We start from the raw sequence: 23,563 nt of genomic DNA on the forward strand, positions 1-23,563 counted from the left end.
CACAGGAGGTCTAGAAAGCTCTTAGCTTCCTAATCTCCCATAGCAAGTCACTAGGTTGGCCTAAACACCCAACCTCCTCCCTGGGGATCCAGGGAGGATTTCCACTTTCTCTGATAGTGTTTCCAGGCCATCAGTATCATTGTTCAACAATATCAGTGTAGGCACATCTGCACCTCAATTACATTTTGATTTCTCTAGTAAGACTGTACAAAGTGTGGAATTATTATAGATTTGAGGTAAGGCTATCCTATTGGCAGCGAATTCAGAGGGAGAAAGAGAGGCTATAGCTATCTGGTTTAGTTTTGGCAATGATTTAAAAGCCCAGTTTGGACATTCTCATTTTTGCTTTGAAGAACTGCCTGCCGAAGTGCCGTTAATGCTGGGAGTAAGGGGCAAGATAGGAGGCAATACAGAAGGCTTCCTCTAACAGGCATTTTCCCAAGCCCTCTTCCTATTCTTAGGAATGAGAATGGAGGGAGAGGACCCAAGTTTTATGGAAATGACCATGCGCACTCTGATTTTGATATAACTTTCTTTCAATAATTGAATTCACAGGCCCCAAGAGGAACTGACACACCGTGAAGAAAATAGTGAGTGCTGGCTTCATGTATACCTCTGCATCTGGCTTCTCCAACAACATTGATTTGGTCACTAGATATTTTGGAAAGGATATTAGGAGAGGTAACATGTGATAGATGAACACAAATATAGAGAAAAGAGTAACCATCCCCAGAGTAGTTTTGCACATGTTCCTAAGTAATGGGTTGAAGGATGCTTATTTTTTGAGGTATTTTTTCCACCAATAATGGATAAGTAAAATTTCATATAGGTGTACATTGGAATACTATGCAGGTGATAAAAAGAATGAACTCCATTTATATGTAATACTATTCTTGGCGGGAAAAAAATTAATAGTGATGAAAATAGAAACAAAACAAGACTTGTAGCACAATATATTTTGTGAAACTTTTAAAAGCACTCACAAAAGAATGGATATTATAATTTACATTTTTTTTAAAAAAAAGCATTGAAATGGATTAAAAACCAAAAATAGGTAGGAGGGAAAGGAATGGAATTAGGGATGAAGAATGAAGTGGAAATAAAACAAAATATAATAAAATGATATCTAATAATAAAAGCTAATACTTATAGACAGTTTACTCTGTGAGGCTCTGCTCTGGATGCTAACATACCTTTAAGTCATTTAGTTTTCACTGTATGTGTGATGACTAATCTGCAGTGTCAACCTGGCTGGGCTAATATTGCCCAGATAACTGGTCAAATATTCTTTCTTGGTATGTCTGTGAGGGTTTTTCCATAAAGATTAGTATTTAAGTCAGTAGATTGAGTAAAGAAGATTACTGTCCCCAATGTGGGTGAGCATCACTCGATCCACTGAGGACCTCAATAGAACAAAAAGACACAGAAAATACAAATTCTCTTTTCTTGAAGGAGGATGTCCATCTTCTCCTGCCCTTAGACCCTGGAGTTCATGATATGCCCATAAATAGTGTCTTATAAGCTATGTGGGCATATCTCAACCAAACCAAGTTGACATGTAAAACTAACCATCACACTATTGTTATTTCCCTGCTTTCAAATGAAGAAACCAAGACACAGGGAAGTTACATGACTTGCAAAAGATGGCATGGCTGGGAGATATGGTGCTGAGCACTCGAAACCATATAGGTTTACTCCAGATCCTCTGCTCAACCATTGCATCATCCTGGGGGGAAATGTGGACTCAGCAACACTCATTTCCAGTGTTCAGGTACAGTGGGTAGGGTTCTATGAAGTAAGAAGGGGCAATACACATCTAATCCAGGCTTTCGGAGCACAGCTCACAGATTTCACTTGCTACCAGTGAAGGTGCTACATGCAAAAAGAAGGTTCACTACTCATTTTCAGAACAGACAGCTGGAGTTTCTCCTTATTGCTCTTTAGCACGTTTACGTTGCAGAAATGAATTCAATCTGTTGCTGCCATCTGATGCAAGTGCAGGATGATAATAGTAACTAATACCTACTCTATGTTCCAGGCATCATGCCATGTGCCTTTTGCACATTATTACAAAACATTATTTCACTCAATCTAATACATTAGCCCTCTGAGAAACTACCCAATGCAGCAGTGCATAAACCCAGCCTCAGAGAGCCCCCAGGAGATGTCTAAGTTCAACCAGTCATTAAGCAACAGGGGAAGAAGAGCAAATTCCAAAGCCTGAAACCTCACCCCACTTAGTTGCCAGTTAGAGAGGGCAATGGCAATCCCAGTGGGTCTTCCCAGAGTCTGGAAAGGAAAATTAGAGAGTGTAAGTGACAAAGGAACGTCTGGGTAATCCTTAGTCCAGCTAGGTTGACCCTTGAGATTAATCATCATATTTACAGCAAAAAATGAATGATTTAAAGTATATATAACATCTGAGTGCCCAGATCACACTGAGCTGAGAGGTTAGAAATAAGAATGCCATCTTTTTTTTCTTTATGTGTGTGTGTGTGTATGTGTGTGTGTGTGTATACACATAAACATTCCACTTTTTTTTTAAAGATTTATTTATTCATACATACAAGAACCGGGGTACAGGTCAAATGTGTCAGAAGGTGAGAGGATTCACCAGAGACAGAGCAGGGAACAGAACAGGCAGACTGACCAAAACACACTGCTGAGGGGAGCGGCAGGCGAGAAAGGAGAGGTCTGCTGTGCCATGTGGGTTTCTCGCTGGCCGGCCGGGATCAAACCCACACTGCAGAGGCTGCAAACACCTTCACAGCGCTGTACTCAACTGCCTGTGCCACCAGGGGAGGCCCTTACTTTTTATATATTTACTGATTATTACCATTTAAATTTTTATTGCAGTATATTGCATTATAACAGTATCTAAATTTCAGGTGTGCATCTTTATAATCAATGTCTGCATACACTATATTCAGTTGACCACTACAAATCCAATTCTATCCATTACTATAACATAGTCACCTTTTACCCAGTTTAGTCACTCTCCTTTCCTCTTCCTTTCAGGTAACCCCTCATTTGGTCTTGCAGTCTAAAAGTTTATTTTCCTTTTATTTAGTTCATTTGTTTGTTTCTTTGTATGCCACATATCAGTGAAATCATGTGGTGTTTGTCTTTCTCCATCTGACTTATTTCACTAAGCCTCATACCTTCTAGGGTACACTAATTCAGAAATCTATGCATCCCCATATTCATTTCAGCATCATTTACAACAACCAAGATATGAAAACTACCTATATGCCAATCAACAGATGAGTGCATGAAGATGGTGTGGTATATACAGAATGGTATACTACTCAGATATGAAAAAAAAAAATAAAAGCCTGCCATTTGCAACAGCATGGATGAGTCAAGAATGCTATTTCTTGGCATCTTGGCACAACACTTTTGTTATAGGCCTTCAGGAAGCTACACGCTGGGTTCACAGTATGAAATCTGGGGCGATTTCTGGGTGCCTGTGAAAAACAGAGTCCTGGGCTTCTCTAAAGGATTATTAATTAGAATTTGTGGGGTTATCACTGGTGTTACAGATACACCTCTGTGAAGGGTATCTGTCCTCATTTACAGGCAGCCACCTTGGATTACAAGGCCCAATATGCCATGAACTAGACTTCCTGACAGGGGAGCTACTGGCAACTAGGGGTGGAACTGGAGGCCAGGTGGACCTATGTAACATGGAAGGTAGGCAGGCACTTTTTCAGCTTTTCCAGCTTCGACTTGTACCCAGGGTCTTGGAGGAGAGACACTGAAAGAGACTCATGGAGGAGAGACATGCAGAGAGACCTGAAAAAGACATATGGGTGAGAGGTACTTGGGGAGGCTGCTGCTGGTCCTTGGCAGAGACAGTGGCAGCCGTCATCTTGACTTAGTGTTCTATTACATGTTATATTTTGCATTTTCTCTCTCTCCTCCTGTCTCAGCTCTTTGGGACATGCCTAAGCCCTTTCTTGTGGTTCCTTGACTTGTAGCAAGCTTTCAGGCCTCAGTGACCCCACTTTGGGTCAAGCCTATTTGGCTGGGTATTTGCCCATGAGGGGACAAATAATTTTGGAGTTTCATTGGGAATACCTTTCTTTCTCTCTCCCTTTATGTATATGAATTCTATCTAAATCTTCCATACAAAGAGTCTCCTTCCTTTGCCTTTTTGCAAACAGATGGCTAAATTCCTTTCAGCGGATTTACCCCTTAAGAGTTCAGGGTCCCTGGGCACCCCTCAGTCATGCACTAACACTGATATGTCCATTTTTAACAAGCCCCAGGTAAGCCATAAGTATATTGAAGTTCAAGGTTTACTGGCTGTTATGGGTTGAATTGTATTACTGTACCACCCAAATTCATAAGTGGGAGTCCTTATCCCCAGTACCTCAGATTGTGGTCTTATTTGGAGAGGGTTGTTACAGAACTAATGAAGTTAAAATGAGGTTGTTATAGTAAGCCTTAATAAAAAAGGAAAATTTGAACACAGAAATACACAGAGGAAAACCTATGTGAGGAAGATGACCATCTACAAACTAAGGAGAGAGACTGGGAACAGATCCTTCCTTCTGGCCCTCAGAAGGAACCCACCTTGCTGGGAGATTTTTCTGGATTCAGGAGAGACCTGAGACCAGAATGGGGAGACCTTTTTTAAGCCATTTGGTCTATAGTACTTTGTTTCTTGACAGCCCTGGTAAACCAGTGCCCTGACTTCACACAAAAGGGAATCATTAAGATATAAATATCTAAATATCTATCATAAAATGGGGTAGGGTCCTCAACATTCTGAGCCACAATTCCAAGGGAAGGACAGTGTTCCATTTCCCAGCTCCAAGCAGAGAGAGTTCTCACACACAGTTCTTGCGGGGAGGTAATTCTGAGAGCAGCAGAAAAATTGAGCCGGGGTAACACTGTCTGTTTTCTGGGACAGGAAGGGAGGATTGGAACAGGAGGATCTGCCTGAGTTACTGAGAAAAGTGGGGGAAAGAGAAATAAAAAGTGGAAAACAGTAAAGAATAGGGAGAACCTGGGAAGTGACAGTTCTTATTCATTGTGTTCTTAACTTCCAGGCTGATACTTCAGGGGGTCTGCTTTTTTTCACCTGCAGGAATTTGAAAGAAAGGACCTGGTTGGCATTCTGAGTCAGTCTGTTACTGGAGTGGGTTACTCCCTAGAATAAAAATGTCCCTCTGAAAATCTCCTGAATGGAAGGAGTGAGTTGGGTTCTTAAGGTTCCAGGCCCTGAATCTATGGCACTCCCAGAATGAGAGTAGGCTGCTTGGAGGCAGTGCCACTTAAGGGGCAGCCCTCTGGCCTCTCAGGTATCCACCAGACCCTCTTCTCCCCATCGGGTCCTTTAGCCTTCATGGCCCTGGAAATCCTGCCTTGGAAGAAGCGAGCCAACAGGGTGAGGGTTTGCTGAATTCAGAGTTCCCTCCGATGCAGGGCTGTACCCATGTCCCCCACAGCACTTGGCAAATCACAGCAGGTCAATACACTCATGTTGATGTGAGGTTCCAGCAAGTACAAAGTACATCTAGCCACCTCAGGCTTGATGGCAGCCACAACACTTCATTTTCCTATCTCACCCTTCACAGTGCTGAATTATTTCCCTTTCAGCCTCAAAATCCCCTGGTAACAATTAGCTCAACTTCCTGTCTCTCTCTATCCTAAGAAATTGAGGAACAGTCCCACAAAATCACAGGATGCCACAGCTGGAAGGGATCTTAGAATACCTTGTCTGCCCCCAAGTTTTATTTATAAGAAAAACAAGGTTCAGAGATATTAGGGGCATATTAATGACAGTTGACAACCACAGCCCAAGTCTCTGGCATCTCTGCCAGGAATCTTTCTCTAACATCAAAGTCAAATTCTCCACCCACAACACACCTTGGGGAAGGGGTACTAATTAGATTTATTTTCAGAACACTGCAGAGACACCAGGCCCTTTCCTATTCAGGAATTTTGCATAAACTGTCCTCCTACATAAAATGCTTTGCATCCACACTCCTCTCACCTAGTGAACCTCTTTTTATTCTTCAGATCTTAACTTGAATATCATTTCCTCAGAAAAGTCATTCCCAATACCCCAGATTCCATTACAACCTAATGTGCCTGCAACACTCCTTGGCAGCGCTAGCATTCAACTAGCATTCTTAGTGAACAGTTATTTAATGTCTGTCTGCTGCCTGCATGGAAACTTCACAAGCACAGGAGCCACTCTTTCTCATCCCTGTGTTCCCAGGACCTCACTCAATACCATACACACAGAGGCATGTCCACTGATTATGTGCTGGTTGGTGCCTAAATAAGCATGTTAAGGTCCCTGAGTTCTGCAGGAAAGTACCCATTATAACTTTGCTTTCACTTAAACATCATTTCTGGGTGTGTCTGAGAGGGTGTTTCCAGAAGAGATTAGCATTTGAACTGATGAACAAAGCAAAGCAGACAACCCTCCCCAAACTGGGTTTTGAGCGAATCATGCAATCTGAACCTGAATAGAACAGAAGGTAGTAGAAGGGCAAATTCATACTCTGCTTGTTTCAGTTGGGACATTTGGTCTTCTGCCCTTTTGCCCTTAAACACAGGCACTCCTGGTTCTACCAGTCTTCAAGTTGGATAGAGATTTACACCATTAGCTCACTTGTTCCCTTACAAGTATGTGCACTCTCACGCGTGTAATCTCTCTTCTCTCTCCCCTCCCTCCCACTCCCTCCTTTTGCCCTTCATGTGTGTGTGTGCCACACACACACACACACACACACACACACACACACACTCCCCATCCCCAGTTTTTAGGCCTTCATATTTGGACAGGACAATAACATCAGATTTCTTGGGCTTCCAACTCACAGACTGCAGATTTTGACACTTCTCAGCCTCCACAACTGTGTAAGCCAATTCCTCACAATAAATCTTTTTAGATAGATGATGGATGGAAAGAAAGAGAGAGAGAGAGAGAGAGAGAGAGAGAGATCCTATTGGTTCTGTTACTCTGGAGAACACTAATATATCAAAGAATAATAATTGCTTGAGGAACCCAAGTGCCACTGAGGGACAATATCAGGGGCACCAACACCTTTGGCCTGGGAAGCTTCACTTATGCACAGGATCTGGGCATAGCAGTGGGGCCAGCCCACACTAATGTGAGACTAGGAGGTCCAAAGCCAGAGACCAGGTGGAATGAGAAGCTCCAGAACAAATGACTCTCACTGGGCATCTACTACCCAATTAGAGCTGGCCAGAGGGCCCTGGTACTTGGTATGCAGGGCAACATGAACTGTGCCAGGCCCTTAGATGGTCCAGGAAGTACTGGTTTCATGTGCAGCAGTAACAGCTAGAGAAAGAGCAGACACAAAGGAAAACCAAAAGAACCACAAAAAAGAGATAGAAGCTCATAAAGGAGGAGCTGTTTAAGGATAAGTGGTAAGAAGGTCAAGGGGAGCACACTCATCAGAAAGAAGGGCATGGAAAAAGCCTTTGACTCCTTAATGATGCCATCTATGCCCTTCAGAGAGAGAGGACTTGCTACCAAGAGAGCAGACAGGAGAGACACAGAGAGCACAAGGTGGGAAGGACAGAGAGGACATGAATGTGGCTGATGTCAACTAGTGCAGCTGCAAGTTTTCATGGAGGAAAAGAAAAGTCTGGAAACCAGAGGAGGCAGGTCCAGGTTAAGATTAGGGGGAATCTCAACATCCTCCAAATGCAGGATGGTTGGGAGCCTAGAACAGAACTTTAAGGTTTACTAGTAATAACATTAATGATAACATTTAAGCTATTTATTTAAATCTAAAGTTGCCTGAAGTTCTCTTTATAAAAAGGGAAAAAATGCTAGTAATTAGTAATGCAGATATTGGGTCAGGCTGTGCCTCCCATGCTCTCTTGACATGGTCCGGGCATTGGGGGAGACTCCCGAGAAGAGGGGGAGTTCCTGTGCTCCCCCGAAGAGGGAAAGTTGTACTTTCCAGAAGAGGGGAGTTCTTGCACTTCCCAAGAAGATCTGAACTAGGGAGTCTCCATACCAAAGCCTGCTAATGCTCTCCTCTTTGTTCTTGGTTAATGCAGAAGTTAGTTAATTATTAATTGGCATGTGAAAATCCAATTCGGACCTAGACATTAATTGATTTATTATTCTTACACTTGAATCAGTATCAAAGAAAGTATAAAATGCTAAAGGTATAGCTAGGAAAGAAATGTTCCGGCCCTGAGAACTGTGGAGAACAAGCTGCCCTGAACCAGCTGTGCTTGGAAGCCATAGCCTAACACAGGGGGTGCATGCTTGCAGCAACAGTAGATTTCCTGGTGCATGCAAGAGGTCAATTGTTCGCAGGCCGTGTGGAGGTTAGGAATTTCTAGTTAAGAGTTAGACTTCAGTAGAACTAACATAGATTTGATGAGTTGTTTTAGGCCACTTTGAAGTAATTGATAAATTAGCCAAGTTAATTTGAGTGCTAAGGAGATAGGTTGATTATAAGTAATAGAGTATAGAATAGAACTTTTACGCCCACTATGAAACTAGGAAAGTTCAATAGAATGCTTAATTGTTCCTGATGTTTTTTAAGGTAACCGAAGAAATGCCCTTTTGGTATGAGACCAAGGGAGTCTTTAAATGTTCATGAGAAAATATGTATTGATTGTCTCTGTTCTGCCTCAATGCTTACGCTGATGTAATCCCACCGCTAGCCTTAAGGTATAAAGACCCGCTGAGACCCTCAGCAGGAGATACTTGCACCAGAGACTATCAGTGTCTCCTCACTACCTCATCTACCTCACTCCACTTTCCCTCAGCCCTCCGAAAACTTCACCCAACGCTGTCTCTTATACACATCTCTCCTTTCTGAGACCCCTGACACAACTTCTAGCTGGAGCTGGTCTCCAGCAAGATAGCCCTAGCATCTACCTGAGAATTCCATATTCGGTTCATTTAACAACTGTTTCTCGTTGAAATATTTACCAGGAGCTACTCTAGACACCTGGGATACAGCACAAAAATAGATTAAAAAAATAGGGGTCCTGTGAAGTTTTACTTTCAGGATTCCAAGAGAGAACAGCTGTCGCATGGCACAGGGGTCAGAGGATGTTGGTCTACTAATGAATTAGCTGCAACAGGGTGGGTGAGTGGCTGGGAAGAGTTATGGTGCTCCTCCAGTTATGGGGCTGGAGGAGTTATGGGAAAGAAAGGAGATGGGCAACCATGTACCAGACCCCAAAGACATTCAGAGGAAAGGGACCTGTGGCTGAAAGACCCCATCTTGCTGAGAAGAAACCACAGGAAGCTTTGGTGTTGTTTTTTTAAAGATTCTTATATTTGCATACAAGAACTGGGGTGTAGGCCAGAGATGTGGGGGGTAAGAAGATTCACCAGAGACAGAGTGGGGAGCAGAACAGGCAGATCCACTGAAATACACTGCTGAGAGGAGTAGTGGGCGAGTCAAGAGAGGTCTGCTGCACCATGTGGGTAGCTCCCTGGCTGGGGATCGAACTCATGCTACAATGGCTGCAGATAGCTTCATAGGCTGCATCTTAACCCCTTGCGCCACCAGGGAGGCCCCACAGGAAGCTTTGTTAAGGCTGATGTGAAAAATCCCCATAAACTTGGTGACTCAAAAACAACAAAAATTTATTTTCTTTTATATCTGGAGATCAGAAGTCTGAAATCCTGGTATGGGCTCACTCCAAAGGCTTTACGGGAGTATACTGCTTTGCCCTTCCAGTTTTGAGTGGCTCATTGTGTTACTTGATCAGGAACAACACAGCTTGCCTCTCTCCTCACAAGGCCATCTTCCCTGTGTTTGAGTATCTCAAATTCCCCTCTCCCTTCTCTTACAGGGGTATCAGCATTAGGTTTAGGGTGCATCCTAAGTAAAGGCTGATCTTGAGACATGACTTAATTACATCTGCAGAGACCCTATTTTCAAATAAGGTAACATTGACAGGTACCAAGAGTTAGGTACCTGTCATATCTTTTGGGGGAACACAATTCAACCTGCTACGCTAGCTACAATTCAACCGGCTATGCTACCTATGTGACACTAAGCAATTGCTTCTATCTCTGAGCCTCAATTTCTTCACCTGTAAAACATGGAACCCCAACTTGAAGGGTTGTTATAGAAGTTCTAAAAAGGCTAGGGTCACATGCTACAACATTGATGAACCTTGAGGACATTAGGTTAAATGAGATAAGTTTTTTTCACAAAAGTGAAAAAAAAGCTAGGAAAGGAAGAAAGGGAAGTGAGTGTTTAATGGGTACTTGAGGTTCAGTTTTGCAAAAGATCCGTTTCATAACAATGTGAATATACTTCACACTACTGAACTGTACTCTTAGAATTGGTTAAGATGGTAAATTTTAGGATATATGTATTTTACCACAATAGAAAAATGCATAAGGGAAAAAAAGGAGACGGTGATTGAGCTGAAAACACTCTTTAAACTGTAAAGCACTATACCCATATAAGATTTTATGATAGGTATGTCCTAGAAAACTGTGCCTGCTATATAGTAGGTGCTCAATAAACATTCATTTATCATTCTTATTATTTACAGTGGGGGCAAAAAGGACACCAGGGAGAAGGAAGAAGCAACAGGTCCTCTCCCTGAGGACCAGAGAGAGACCTTTCAGAAATAGGACACTTTGATGCCCCAAAGCTGTACCAACTGGAAGGAATGCCAATCACCATGTGATCAAGTGTTGGAAACATGTCTGCTTCCTAACAGAGAAGTGAAATTCTGTGGTGGGGCCCTCTCCAACCACATTTTCTGCAGGGATGAGGGGTAGAGTATGAAGGATGCTAAGATCCCCAGAAAGAAAAGCAGATACTAGGTGGGAAGGGGGATTCAAACTGTGTCTGGAGAGACCCTTGGGGGCAACTTGGGGACATCTCAGAACAGAAAAACCAAGAATCCAGAGTCCACGGTCTTCTCTGCATCCAGTTGCTACTGGAATTCCAGACTCCCAGGGCAACTCAGGAAGAATAACTAGCACACTTGGGTTTCCTCCAGGAAGGGGATATCTTTGCTCTATTCAGTAGCTCCAGGCCCTCCTTGGGGAGCAATCACTTTCTCGACCACTTTGGCACATCTTCCAGGATGTGCGGGCACAGACATGCCTGGTTTTTCCTCCCAGTTTATATCGAGACATTTTCAGCCTTGAGTAACTATAAAAATCAACTTATGTTTTCTTTCCTGAATAAAAGATCCCTTTTTAAAATAATCACAAAATCCTTGCTATTTCATTTACTTCCAGAAATATCTATTATTGTGGATATCCCAGGGTACCCTGTTGCCCTTGTTTTCCGTTTGCATTCTCTGAGTGGTCAGCTGTCTGTGTTTCCAGGATTCAAGGTCAGAAATCACAAGGAGCAGATGAGGAATTTGCATGCAGACTAAGCCAAAGTGAATTTGTTTGAACTCCTACCTCTCCAAGTGTGTAAACACCACTGAAAGGAAAGCCTGGGCAGGCATGGCAATCCAGATAAAAGGCTACCCACGCATTCACAGGCGCCAACATCCACACATGTTGTGAGAACTGCCAGACTCCAACCACACCCAAGGAAAGGAAGGAGGGACAGAGAGGCTAAGAGGATGGTATTCAGGGGTGAGCACTGAATGAGGCTGGGGACACACGCTGATCTCTTAACCTTCTGGACCTTCTAAGGGATCACAGAGTGCATTTTGCATCTACTGTTGGATGCAGTGGAGAAAGAATTGATGGACATCTGGAAAGACTACAAGATCTTTTCAGGGGTACAACTTAGGAGGAAGGAGTTTTAGGAAGTAAAGAGGCAAAACTATGGCTCTATCAGAGGCATGTGTCCTGGTATCCGAGTGACACGTGCACACGTTTTTCTCTGATGTTACAATGGTATGGCCTGGGAAATTTGCAAAGCCTTCTCAGGTCCAAGGAAAGGGCCTTGAAGACAGTCCTCAGCCTGACATCTCTCTCTCTGGAACTCAGTGACAAAGCTGGCCCACAGCAAAACCCAAACAGAAACCTGGGCTTCCCCCTTTGGGTCCCAGGCAAATTTGCCATCACATTCAATGGTGATTACTTTGTACCACAAATAGGCCCTAAACCCAGAAGCTTACCTCTGAGGATGGGTGGAGTGGAAGTTATATTTGGCCCCAAATAAAGAAAGAACTGTCCTTTCACATACAGAGCTGGCATGGCGCAATGAGAAGACAAAGATCCAGCTGGCACTGGGGAACTGGGAAGGAATGTCTGTGCTCCAGGCACACACCCACCCCCCTGCAGGCAATCTGAAGGCCCGGCTTTGCCTCAGGCCTCCCCACTGGGCCCCAATCTTGCTGCCTGTCAGGGAAGGGCTGACTGAGTGCCAGAAAGCAGTAGGAATCAAAGGAAAATACTCAGGACCTTGACCCAACCAAACTCACAGTGGAAATGCCCTCTCCATTTTGACACAAAAGATGATTCAAGGCCTCTGCCTGACACAGCATGTCCAAACTCCAAGATAGAGAGAAAGGGGCAGGAAAAAGCAAACAGAAAAGAGAAAATGCACTAAGAATAACTTTTCTTTCTTCAACTGGTTTAGAAAGAGAGTGGCTGGAACCAACAAGTGTTGACTGGAGAGAAATGTAATGTGAAGAAATGCAGCTGCATTTAAGAATGTGGAAATTGCTGATACCTGAGCCAGGGAAGGACCAGCAGAAACCAAGGTGGGAGGGTATCAGGTTCCAGAGGCCAAAATGGAGAAAAGGACAGAAGGAACAAGTGGAAAGGGTGGTGGGTCAAAGTGAAAACTAAGTCAGGCCGTTGAGTTGACCTCAGAGCCCAGCAGGGACTTGGGAAGGGCCAGGAACAAACCACAGGATCCGAGATGGGGATGTGGCTCCTCTCAGCTGAGTGCCTGAACCTCACCCCATGTTGGAATCCACCTGCCAGGCAAGGGCCCTATTTAGGATAAGCCTCCCGAGGTGCTGCTTAGCTGTGTTAAACTAGTCAGTGCCTCCTGGTTCTTTTTTTTAAAAAAAGATTTATTTATTTATGCATACAAGAACTGGGGTACAGGCCAGAGGTGTTGCGGGGTGAGTGGACTCACAAGAGAGTGGGGAACAGAACAGGCAGATCGACTGAAATACACTGCTGAGGGGAGCAGCAGGCAAGTCAGGAGATGTCTGCTGCGCCATGTGGGTAGCTTCTTGGCCGGGGATCGAACTCGTGTTGCAGAGGCTATGGAATATCTTCATAGGTTGCGTCTTAATCCCTTGTACCACCATGAGGCCCTGCCTCCTGGTTCTTGGGAATGCATGGGGTGTTGCCAAGAAGCTAACTGTCCTATTTGGTGCTATAAAATGTGTGTATAGGGTCATCCATGCTGTCACAAAGGCAAAATTTCCTTCTTTTAAGTTGAGTTATAGACTGAATGAAGTAAGCCAGACAGAGAAGGACAAACACTACATGACAGAGTTTCCGTGTGGGATCTAAATAGTCAAACTCCCAGCAGCACAGTGGTGGGTGCCAGGGTTAGGGTGGAGGCAATGAAAGGGGAGGGTCAAAGGGTATAAGCTTTCAGTAATACAAAATGGATAAATCCTGGTGTTCCAGCTACAGGGCTAATAATACTGGACTGTACACTTAAATTTGTGCTGTGAGGTTAGATCTTAGGCAAAGTGTTTCATCCAAAAAGAAAAAGGTAGGTGGGAACTTCTGTATTGATTGCTGTGTTTATGGCATTGATGGTGGTTATGGTTTCACATAAGTCTCCACTTATCTCCAAACGCATCAAGTTGTAAACATTAAATATTTTCTTCTTTTTTGTATGTCAATCAGGCAAAAGTGATTTTTTAAAAAATGTGTGAACACCTCAGGTGAGTGCCGGCATATGTGTCTCTTCTTTGAGAGAAAATCTGCTTTCCTCTGCATTTTGAGGACACATTGCAGGAACTATTGTTTATTCTTTTGGTTTGAATGTGGATATTTTTGTTGCATTTTGTGAGCTGTTTATTCTTACTGTGGGTAGGAAGTGGGGAAAGAACTTCATCTCCTAGCTGGGGAGAGGTTGTGAAGGCCACCAAGCTGGCCTGCTTCTGTACAACAGGTGCCTTTATGTTAGATCCTGTGACGCGAAAGTGAGGCCTGGATTATGAGATGGGAATTGGTTGAAGGGTAAGCTGGCCCAGGCCCATAGAAACCTCACAGGCTCTGAGTGATATCTTCTAGGCCTGTAGGCAGTGAGTGTGATTCATTTATTCAAATATCTACTCAACATCTACCCTGCCAGCGACATGGTTCTGATATTTGTTACATTTTCAAATAAAATTTGGCTAAAAGTCACAAACTAGTCTTGAGCTTTCACTTTGGAGAAGAGGGGTAGGGAAGTCTGTGCCCACTTTGGGTGAAAGTCTGAGGGAATTCCTCATTTCTAAACACCCCCATATGAAGGAGAGGGAACCAATCTTGATAAGCTGTATGGTTCCAAAAATGTATCAATTTCTTCTAGATTATTAAATTTAATGGCACATAGTTGTTCATGATAGTCTTTTATGACACTTTGTATTTCTATTGTATCTGTTGTAAGTTCTCCTCTTTCAAATTTATTTATGAGAATTTCCTCTCCTCTTTGTGAATCTAGCTAAAGGTCTGTTAATTTTGTTTATCTTTTCAAAGAAACAACTCTTGTTTTCATTGACCTTTTGTATTGTCATTCTGTTTTCTATGTCATTTATTTTATTATTCCTTCCTTCTACTAACTTTTCCCTTTGGTCTTCTTTTTCAATTTGCTTCAGGTATAAGATTAAATTGTTTATTTGAGATCTTTCTTGCTTCTTGATATAGGCCATTATTGCTATAAACTTCTGTCTTAGTACCACTTCGCTGTATCTCATAGGTACTGACATTATGTGTTTTCATTTTTGTTTGCCTCCCAGTGCTTTTAAATTTCTGCCTTAATTTCCTCATTGACCCAATGGTTATTGAGAAGTATGTTGTTTAATCACCATTTATTAGAGGTTTTTCCAGTTTTCTCTGTGGTTGATTTCTAGTTTTACTGAGTTGTGATTGGAAAAAAAAATACTTGATATGATCTCAATCTTTGTAAGTTCACTGTTATTTTGTGTCTCAAAATATGGTCTATCCTTGAGACTATTCCATGTGCACCTGCTTGTGATTCTTTGGGGTATATACCCAGAATTGAAATTGTTGGGTCATATGGTAATTTTGTTTAATTTTTTGAGGAACTACCATACTGTTTTCCATGGTGGCTGAAACACTTTACGTTCTTACTGACAATAAACAGAAATTGTCTTTTCTCCATATCCTTGATAACTCTTGCTATTTCCCAAATTGTTTTGGTTTTTTTTTGCTAGTTACCTTATGGGTGTGAGGTGGTATCTCATTGTGGTCTTATCTAAAATTTGAAATAATTTACCTCCAGTTCCCTCAAGACTCTATCAAAAAAATCCCTATTTAGGGTATCCATGGAGACCCCCTCTATTTTCTACTGTCTATATCTTACTTTTTTCTCTCTCTTTTTTTTTTTAAAGATTTATTTATTTATGCATACAAGAGCTGAGGTACAGGCCAGAGGTGTGGAGGGTGAGGATCCACCAGAGACAGAGTGGGGAACAAAACAGGCAGAGTGACTGAAATACACTGCTAAAGGGAGCAGCGGGCAAAGCAGGAGAGGTCTACTGTGCCATGTGGGTTTCTCCCTGGCTGGCCGGGGATCGAACTTGTGCTGCAAAGGCTGTGGATTGCTTCATAGTGCGGTGCTTAACACCTTGCACCACCAGGAAGGCCCTTGTCTCTCTCTCTCTCTTTTTTTTTTTTAATGCGAAGCATCATTATCACCTCATTGTGGTTCTTTCCAACTCCTGCTTATTTGGCAGTGCTGGGATGTTGGGCAACAACTAGCATGGGTAGGATAAGATACCAGTCACTTTGCTCTTAGGTGGCTAGGAAGGGCCTGAGACAAACAGTTACCATGAGCCTGTAGCCAGAGGCATTGCAGAATATATTCTGCAAATACGGTTTTACATTTTTTTAGGTGCTCTACAAAATAGAAAATGTGAGAAACTCTTCCTTATGGTATAACCTTTGTATGTTGTGTTCTTTGGGCCTTGCCTTACAATATCCAAAGTTAGACTTCTACAACTTTAAAGCTTTTCTTTTCCAACAAAACTGAATTCTTGCCAATAAAATGGGTCTGGACTTTTTAATCATGAACTATGATGGTGAGATTAAATGTTATTGAAGTCAACCAACAACTTGATTGTCTCTGGGTTATTCTGTGATATTCCTTTGTTGCAACACATGGACATCCCCAACAAAGGGTGTCAACTCCATGAGGTGGGGGTAAGGCAACAAGGGCAGACCTCTCTGCCTGTTTCCTCACTTTTTTCAGTCACACAGGAAAGATGTCACCAACCCCACACATGCTGAGGTATGTCTTTTGACTCTGAGGCTCTATCTTTCCAAGCCCTAAGGCTGCCTCCTTGGGCATTCCAGTCAGACTGTGATGGCTGGTTTCCCAGAAGAAGAAAATAAAAGGACAGCAGCACTGCAAGTGCCATCAAGAGATCAGAAAAGAACTAAATCTCTCCAGAGCAGAGTGGCATTTTGAGGGACTGGAATTGTTTTTAGGATGCTCTGGTCCTGACTCACTCCCTCTGACAGACATGTGCTATTTGAGGTCAGTTGTTCAGTCTTTCTATGCCCCAGTTTCCTTTTGTGCAGAACAGGCTCTAATCATACTACAGCATGTGTGGTGGAAATGGATGAATAATCAGGGCTTCCCACAGAGGATGAATGGCCTAAAATGTAAAGTCAGGAGCAGTGATGAATACTTATCTCTGGAAAGGGGGAAAGACACATTCAAATTCCAAGATTCAGTGTCGGCTCTGTCAATGTGCTTAGAGAAGGTTCTGTCCTGAAAGAAACAGGACATTTGTCTGTAATTCAGAAAAAGCCTCTCTCCTTCTCCTATAACGTTTCCTGCCATGTCTAAGAGGAGGAAAATTAAACCCTTAGCTTGCTTAATTTAAGCAAAATCCCAAAATAATGTGTCTGGTAGGTTCTTCATACATCTTCTGTTTCAAGATTTGAAGAAAGGACTCTAATGATTTAATATAAATGAGCAAAATTTTAATAGAACATAATATATCAGACAGTTAAGAGTGGAACTATTTAGGCTGATGGTGAGGTTGGGGCTGTTACTAGGGCCTCAAAGCACTACACTCCTGCAATGCTGTCCTCCGGACTTCCTTGGCACCCCCAGGGCCTCTCAGGACATAGTTTGAAAACATCTTGACAAAGCTTCTCTCTTCTACCAAACTCAACCGAGGCTCCCTGTTCTTTTCAGTTAGGCCCCAAGTGTTGGACTTCCATGTTCATCTCTGCATTGTCTAATGGTAGCAAGAATCTTGCTAAGTTGCTTCAGTTAGCATTCCCTATCTCCCATAGCTGTTTAACTTCAATATATGACTCCTTACCGTCCCCCAGTGATACTGGATAGCCTGCCTGCCTTCAGCAAGAAGCCTCTTAGACTGTTTACCCCTGCCGTTTCTCCTTAGTCATTTTCCTTCCATCAATACCCTCCTTCTACCCATTGTTCCTTGGCTATAAATTCTCACTTGTCCCTGATATCCTGAATTAAGCCCTGTTTTAAATCAAGGTCTCTTTTCCCTATTGTAATAGCTCTGAATAAAATATGTTTCTACTGTTTTAACTGTCTAGTTCTGGTTTTACCTTAACAACCCCAATTAGCTGAACATCCTCATTTGATGGAAGAGTAGACAAATCTAAGAAGTTACATGACTAGAACCTGATGTCTTGATTCCATGTTTTATTTATTTCCTTTTATACCACACCAAGAATGGTGGAAGTCATTGATGATGGTGCAGTGGAAGCAGTGATGGCAGGAGGCAGGAAGACAAGAGAAAGAACACAAAAGGTGGTTATGAGCAACATTTTTTTTTTTTGGGGGGGGAAGCAAAGGGGCATAGTTAACTAAAAGAATTCAGAGGCAGTTTCTTCATATATAAGACAGAGAAGGGACAAGGCCCTCTTCCCTTGGGCTGGGTCATGGGAAATGATGCTCTGTCTGTTTCAGTCCCTTAGAAGATCTCTTGTGTTACAAAGGAGCATACATTACTGAAATTGCTTTGTTACTGAAATGGGCATTTTATAAAATGCTACTTCTTAAATCAATGATAATCTGACCCCAAAGTCTTTCTCTGGGGATTTGCTAATTAATCTGTCGCCTATCTGGAATGATCAAACAAGACAGTAAAGTTGCAGAGATTTTAATATTTTCCTGGGCCTTTCTGCCCATCACATCTCTGCCGTATTTCCCTTTGTTGTTACAAATGCAGAGGAAGTCTTTAAAATTCTTGAAAAACTTCATTCTACAAGGCTATATGTACATCTAAAATGTAAGGCATCCTGTGGGTATTTTAATCTTTGTGAAGCAAATTCAACCATATCAATAGATGATTTCTGAGTATGACCCAAGGTCACAGACTCTCTTTCAAACACCTGCAAGCAGAGGAAACTTAAGTTTCAGGAGGACAATTTGGCCACAAGAACCAGAGGCCATCAACTGTGTCCACAGCCTTTGATCCAGCAACTCTACTTCCAGGAATTCATCCTAGAGAAATATCAAAGGTATGCAGAAAGATTTATGCAAGAAGTTGTTCATTGTACTATTATTTATAATATTGGGAATTAGGAAAAAATTAAATATCTGATAAGGCAACATGACAAAATAGCATGATGCTATTAACGTTATCTGTGGGAGAATATTCAGTGTTGTGGAAGTATTTCTAATTTATTAGGGGGAAAAGGAGGTGGCAAAACACCACACTGTATTATTCCAAGTTTATGTTATAGGTTACAAAATACGGACATTTATAAAAATATGTATAACTTAGATACAGATTGGGACCTCTCTACTTCTCAAGATCTTATAATAAATGGTTTGGCTCCCTCCTCACCAATTCCATGGATTATGAAAGTTTAAAACCTTCCCCGAGATACTTCAATTTCGAAGTGAGAGGGTAAGGGAGAAGACATTTATGTTATCTTGGCTAGACCATGCTGACCCAGATGTGAAACTCAGATCTGCCTTTAATTTATACATACACACGATTGCACACAGACACCCACACACAGAGAGACACACAAAAGCTCAAAGCACATGGGAGGAAAAGAGGGCGGGAAAGGAGGAGTTTATATTTCAGTTTGTAAACTTTAAATTGCACCTTGGTGGGAATGCAAACTGGTCCAGCTACTATGGAAAGCTATGTGGAGGTTTCTCCAAATACTAAAAAGGTCCCAGAGATTTCATTCCTAGGAATCTACTCAAAGGACACAAAAACACTAGTTCGAAAGGAAACCTGCACTCCTATGTTTATTGCAGCACTATTCACAATAGCTAAGATAAGGAAACAACCTAAATGCCCCAAAACAGATGACTGGATCAAAAAGATGTGGTATAGCTACACAATGGAATACTACTGAGCATTCTAAAAAGATAAACTCATGCCATTTGCAGCAACATGGATGTAGCTGGAAGGGATGATGCTGAGTGAAACAAGTCAGGAGGAAAAAGATAAACATGAGATGGTTTCACTTATATTCAGAATATAGAGAACCCAAACTAAGTGTCAGGAAAACAAAACAAAAACAAGGAGACAAAACTTGCAAGCTGACCATAGACCCAAGGTATACAGCAGGGGGAAGAGGAAGGAGAGGGGTCAGAATAGGGAAGGGAAGAGCATCAGGGACTGTGGCAATGAATCACAGGTAGCGTGATGGTAGGATAAATACAGGGACCACACTGGAGGGGAGAAATCAAATACTGTCCAAAGGTTAACAAAGATGTAAGAAAATAGATAAATAAAACATCAAAAAAAGTAAAAGCTGCTTACTTGATGAGAAAAACAAATAAATTGTACCTTGGTCTTTTGTTTACCACATGCTTTTGAATTCTGCCAATGTATTCAGCATATTCAAATTCAGTTTATCCAAATAAATAAATTTTAAATTAAAAAATGTAAAGACCTCACAGTAGTGAGGAGGGATCCAGAAAACACAGCTTTGACATGTAGAAATCCTGGCATGCCATGCCAAAATGCCCCATGTAACAGTACAGGTGGCTGCTGTGGTTATCAATCCCTGAATTGATAATAATTAATACTTTCAACATTTAGACTCATAATGAAAAAAATCCATTTAGCCCAGGTGACAGGACCCTCAGATCCCAATTCCCACATATGCCCCACTGTTAAGAACAGAAAGGACTATTCAATGATGGAAATGGAATTGTGGCCAAACAAGCTGATGAAAGAGATTTTCCACCAACATACTTGCTGTAAAAGAAAAGACTAGCGTTACCTTTCACTACACGTAAGATAGATCTTTATAACACACATGCATTTAAGAAAACAAAATCAGGGAAGATCTGCTAGGGGAAATCCCATTGTCTCCCACATATATTTTAGCATATTCTTATCTAAATTTCAACTCCTCTGTGAAATGGAAAATTGAAGATAGCCCTCCCTTCCCCCCTCCCCCCCACCTGCACACAGCACCACAGCCCATCTGGTCTGCTCTGGCTGCCATCACAAAATATCAAATGCTGGGGTGGGCTTAAACAAACAGAGATTTGTTTTCTCCAGTTTTGGAGGCTGGAAGCCGATGATCAGGGTGGCCGCAGGGTCAGGTTCTTGGTGAGAACCCTCCCCTGGCTTGCAGACAGCAGCCTTCTCTCTGGATCGTCTCATGGTAGCAAGAGAGCCCTGGTCTCTCTTCTCCAGGAAGGTCACTAATCGCATTATCAGGGTCCCTCACTCAGGACCTCATCTACTCCCGAATAGACCCCAACTATGAAATCATCATATCGCAGGTTAGAGCATCAACATACAAACTGGGGTTGGGAAGTTACATTCAGTCATATCACACCCCAACAATTCTTCGTTTGGACGGCCATGATAACAATGTTACATCCACAGTCTGTCATAAGGCCCCCTCATTCAGAGAAGTTGTTCTCATTCTGCCTTTTCTTTCTGACAAAATGCAGCCTCTGGATTGATTTATTAACTCTCTTACTTTGCCCATGAAATTGTTCTTTATATTTCTTTCCTGTCATCCACAGCTGATCAATATGACCAGTGAGACAGAATTCGAAAGAGACACCATCATCTTTAAAATAATTTAGAAATGAATCCATGTAGATCAGCCCATGTGTATTTGCTTGGCTAGGGCACCCCCCTGTGTCTCCGAAGGGAACTATCACTTAAGTTCTCTGAGGAAACAGTCACTTTGAACAATAGTCCATAATAAATTGTGTCTTTACTTACACTGTGTATGTGCGGTGGCTAATGTACCATGTGGAGGATGCAAAGGTGATTAGGACATGAATCTTGCCTCATGACACTCATGGATTAGTAGAGAAGACCAGATAGGTAGAAAGAAATTTGAAAGAAGTGGTAGAAAGTGACAAATACCTTTAACGGCTACAGAGAAAGTGCTGTGGAAGGTCGAAAGAAGACAAAATTAATTCCTACTGGAGGTAGGATTCACGGAAGACGTGGCATTTGACATGGGCCTTGAGGACTGGGTATGATTTAGGGCCAGTCACTTATGGATCAATTTACAGAATGGTAAAATAAAGCCATCAAGGCAGGAAAGTGCAGGGCCAGTGAAAAGACTAGCAAAGAGCCAGTATTACCATAGCGTGGGTATTTGAAGAATAATGTTGTGAATTAAGATCAAAAGAACCTGGACTTCTCAGGGTGATGGAGGAGTTTCTAGAGACAGTTTCTGGCAGAAAAGAGATGCTCATTTATTCCTTTTACTCAACATTCTCCTTAAATATATATCAGTGTGTCCCTCTGTGCCAGGCACAGATATTGGATACACAGTGGGAGAGAAACACACATAGGCCCTGCATAGAGGGTTCCGAGAGAGATAACAAAGAAACATTCATACAAATAAATACCTGATTAAAAATGATGATAAGGAAGGCAAAGAATAAAAGGATTCCTTAATAGACTTCATTGAGATTGGGGGTCAGAGAAGTCCTCTTACAGGAAATGGCATTAGGACTGAGACCTAGAATAAGAATAAAGACACATTTATTAAAATAAATAAAATTAAAAGGACTATATCAAATCATTATACTCTACACCTTAAATTTCAACAGTGTTATGTGTCAAAAACTCTTGTGATATATATAGTAATCGTTCATACAGCATAGACTTTTAGAACTTTTCAGTTCTTATACACAAAATAAACACACACAAAAACAAACATCAAATACCTAGTAACAAATCTAATAAAGGTGAATAAAAACTCCCTACCCATATGGCTATTAACTTTTATTAAGTGAATTTAAAGAAGACACACTTACTATAGAGAGAAATATAGTGTTTGTGGATGATAAAGCTCAATAAAGTTACAATCAAAATTCAGCTGGTTGTGTACATGGGGTGTGAGTGAATGTGCACATCTGAGTGTGCACATATGTGTCTACATGTATCTGTATGTATGTGTGTGTGTAACCTGACAAGATGGGGGGGAGGAACCGATAACCTGAAGGGTACATAGGTGACAGTCAGATAAGGATTTGCGAGATGAACCTTCCATGTTCTTGTAAAGGGTATGAAAGCACAGAAGGACTTTGTTGATCTCAAGAGAGTGGAAATAGGCTGATGTGAGTGGAGGTCAGGAGCAAGAGAGGAAGACAGTAGGAGGAGGCACAGAGGGAAACTGGCACTAGTCCATGCTGGCCTTATAATTCATGGCAATGAATTGTGTGGCTTACTTCCCTGCTAACAACCTGTATAAATCTCTTGGGGTTCCCTATCTCTTTCAGAGTGACAAAGCTAAGGGCTTGCTGCCACCCCACCCCCTGGCCCCATCTCTCCTTCCTGCCACCCTGGATTTCTCCTTAACTCCACAAGCCCCGCTGCCCCAAAGCCTCCGTGCTTGTCCCCTCTGGCCAGCCAGCCCTCTCTGCCTGGTTCCCTCACTGTCTTCTGGTCTCTGCTCCAACATACCTTACCAAAGGTGCCCTGACTCCCCTCTACGCACATGCCTCACATATTTCTGCAGGCTATTTTACCCCATCTGACACACTCTCCACAAATGTGTTCATTTTCTGCCTCCTTGCACTACAATTCAGGTCCTCTGAGAGTGAGGGCTACATTTTCTTCACAGTCGGACTCCTCCCCCAGCCCCATGCCCAGATCAATACCTGGTACATGATATGCTCTATAACCCCTGGAGTTCTATTTTTGAAAATCCATTCAAAGTATTTTCCCCCCATTTTACAGATGAGGAAACTGACTCAGAGGTAACTTGCTAAGGTCATCAAAGTAGTAGTCTACCAAGAACTAGACCCAACTTGTCTCTCCCTCCCAGCAGCCAATTACAAAATTACCTCTCCTCTTCCAGTCAAGCAAGCCTCCAGCCTGCTCCCGTCCCCACCACCATCACCACCTTAACTCTGCTGAGGCTACCGGGAATATTTGGGCACTAGAGCACTCTGCACTGTCAATGTTCCATTTGGTGGAAAGTTACTCTGTTTAATACGAAGAGGTCCACTGCTTCTCC

The 23,563-nt window shown here is 42.3% G+C and overlaps 1 protein-coding gene across 2 annotated transcripts in view; it reads right to left on the bottom strand.

Moving 5' to 3' along the window:
- Window positions 1-23,563, bottom strand: part of USP6NL (USP6 N-terminal like) — a 229,592-nt gene that overhangs the window by 202,911 nt on the left and 3,118 nt on the right. For both annotated transcript variants that reach the window (XM_054695087.1, XM_037510601.2), the window contains one exon: window positions 21,948-22,060. The gene's annotated coding sequence lies outside the window, so the exon portion shown is untranslated. The remainder of the gene's footprint in view (window positions 1-21,947; window positions 22,061-23,563) is intronic.

The sequence above is a fragment of the Talpa occidentalis genome, unplaced genomic scaffold (assembly GCF_014898055.3).
Source record: "Talpa occidentalis isolate TD23 unplaced genomic scaffold, MPIMG_talOcc4v2.1 talOcc4.14, whole genome shotgun sequence".
NCBI classification, from domain to species: Eukaryota; Metazoa; Chordata; class Mammalia; order Eulipotyphla; family Talpidae; genus Talpa; species Talpa occidentalis.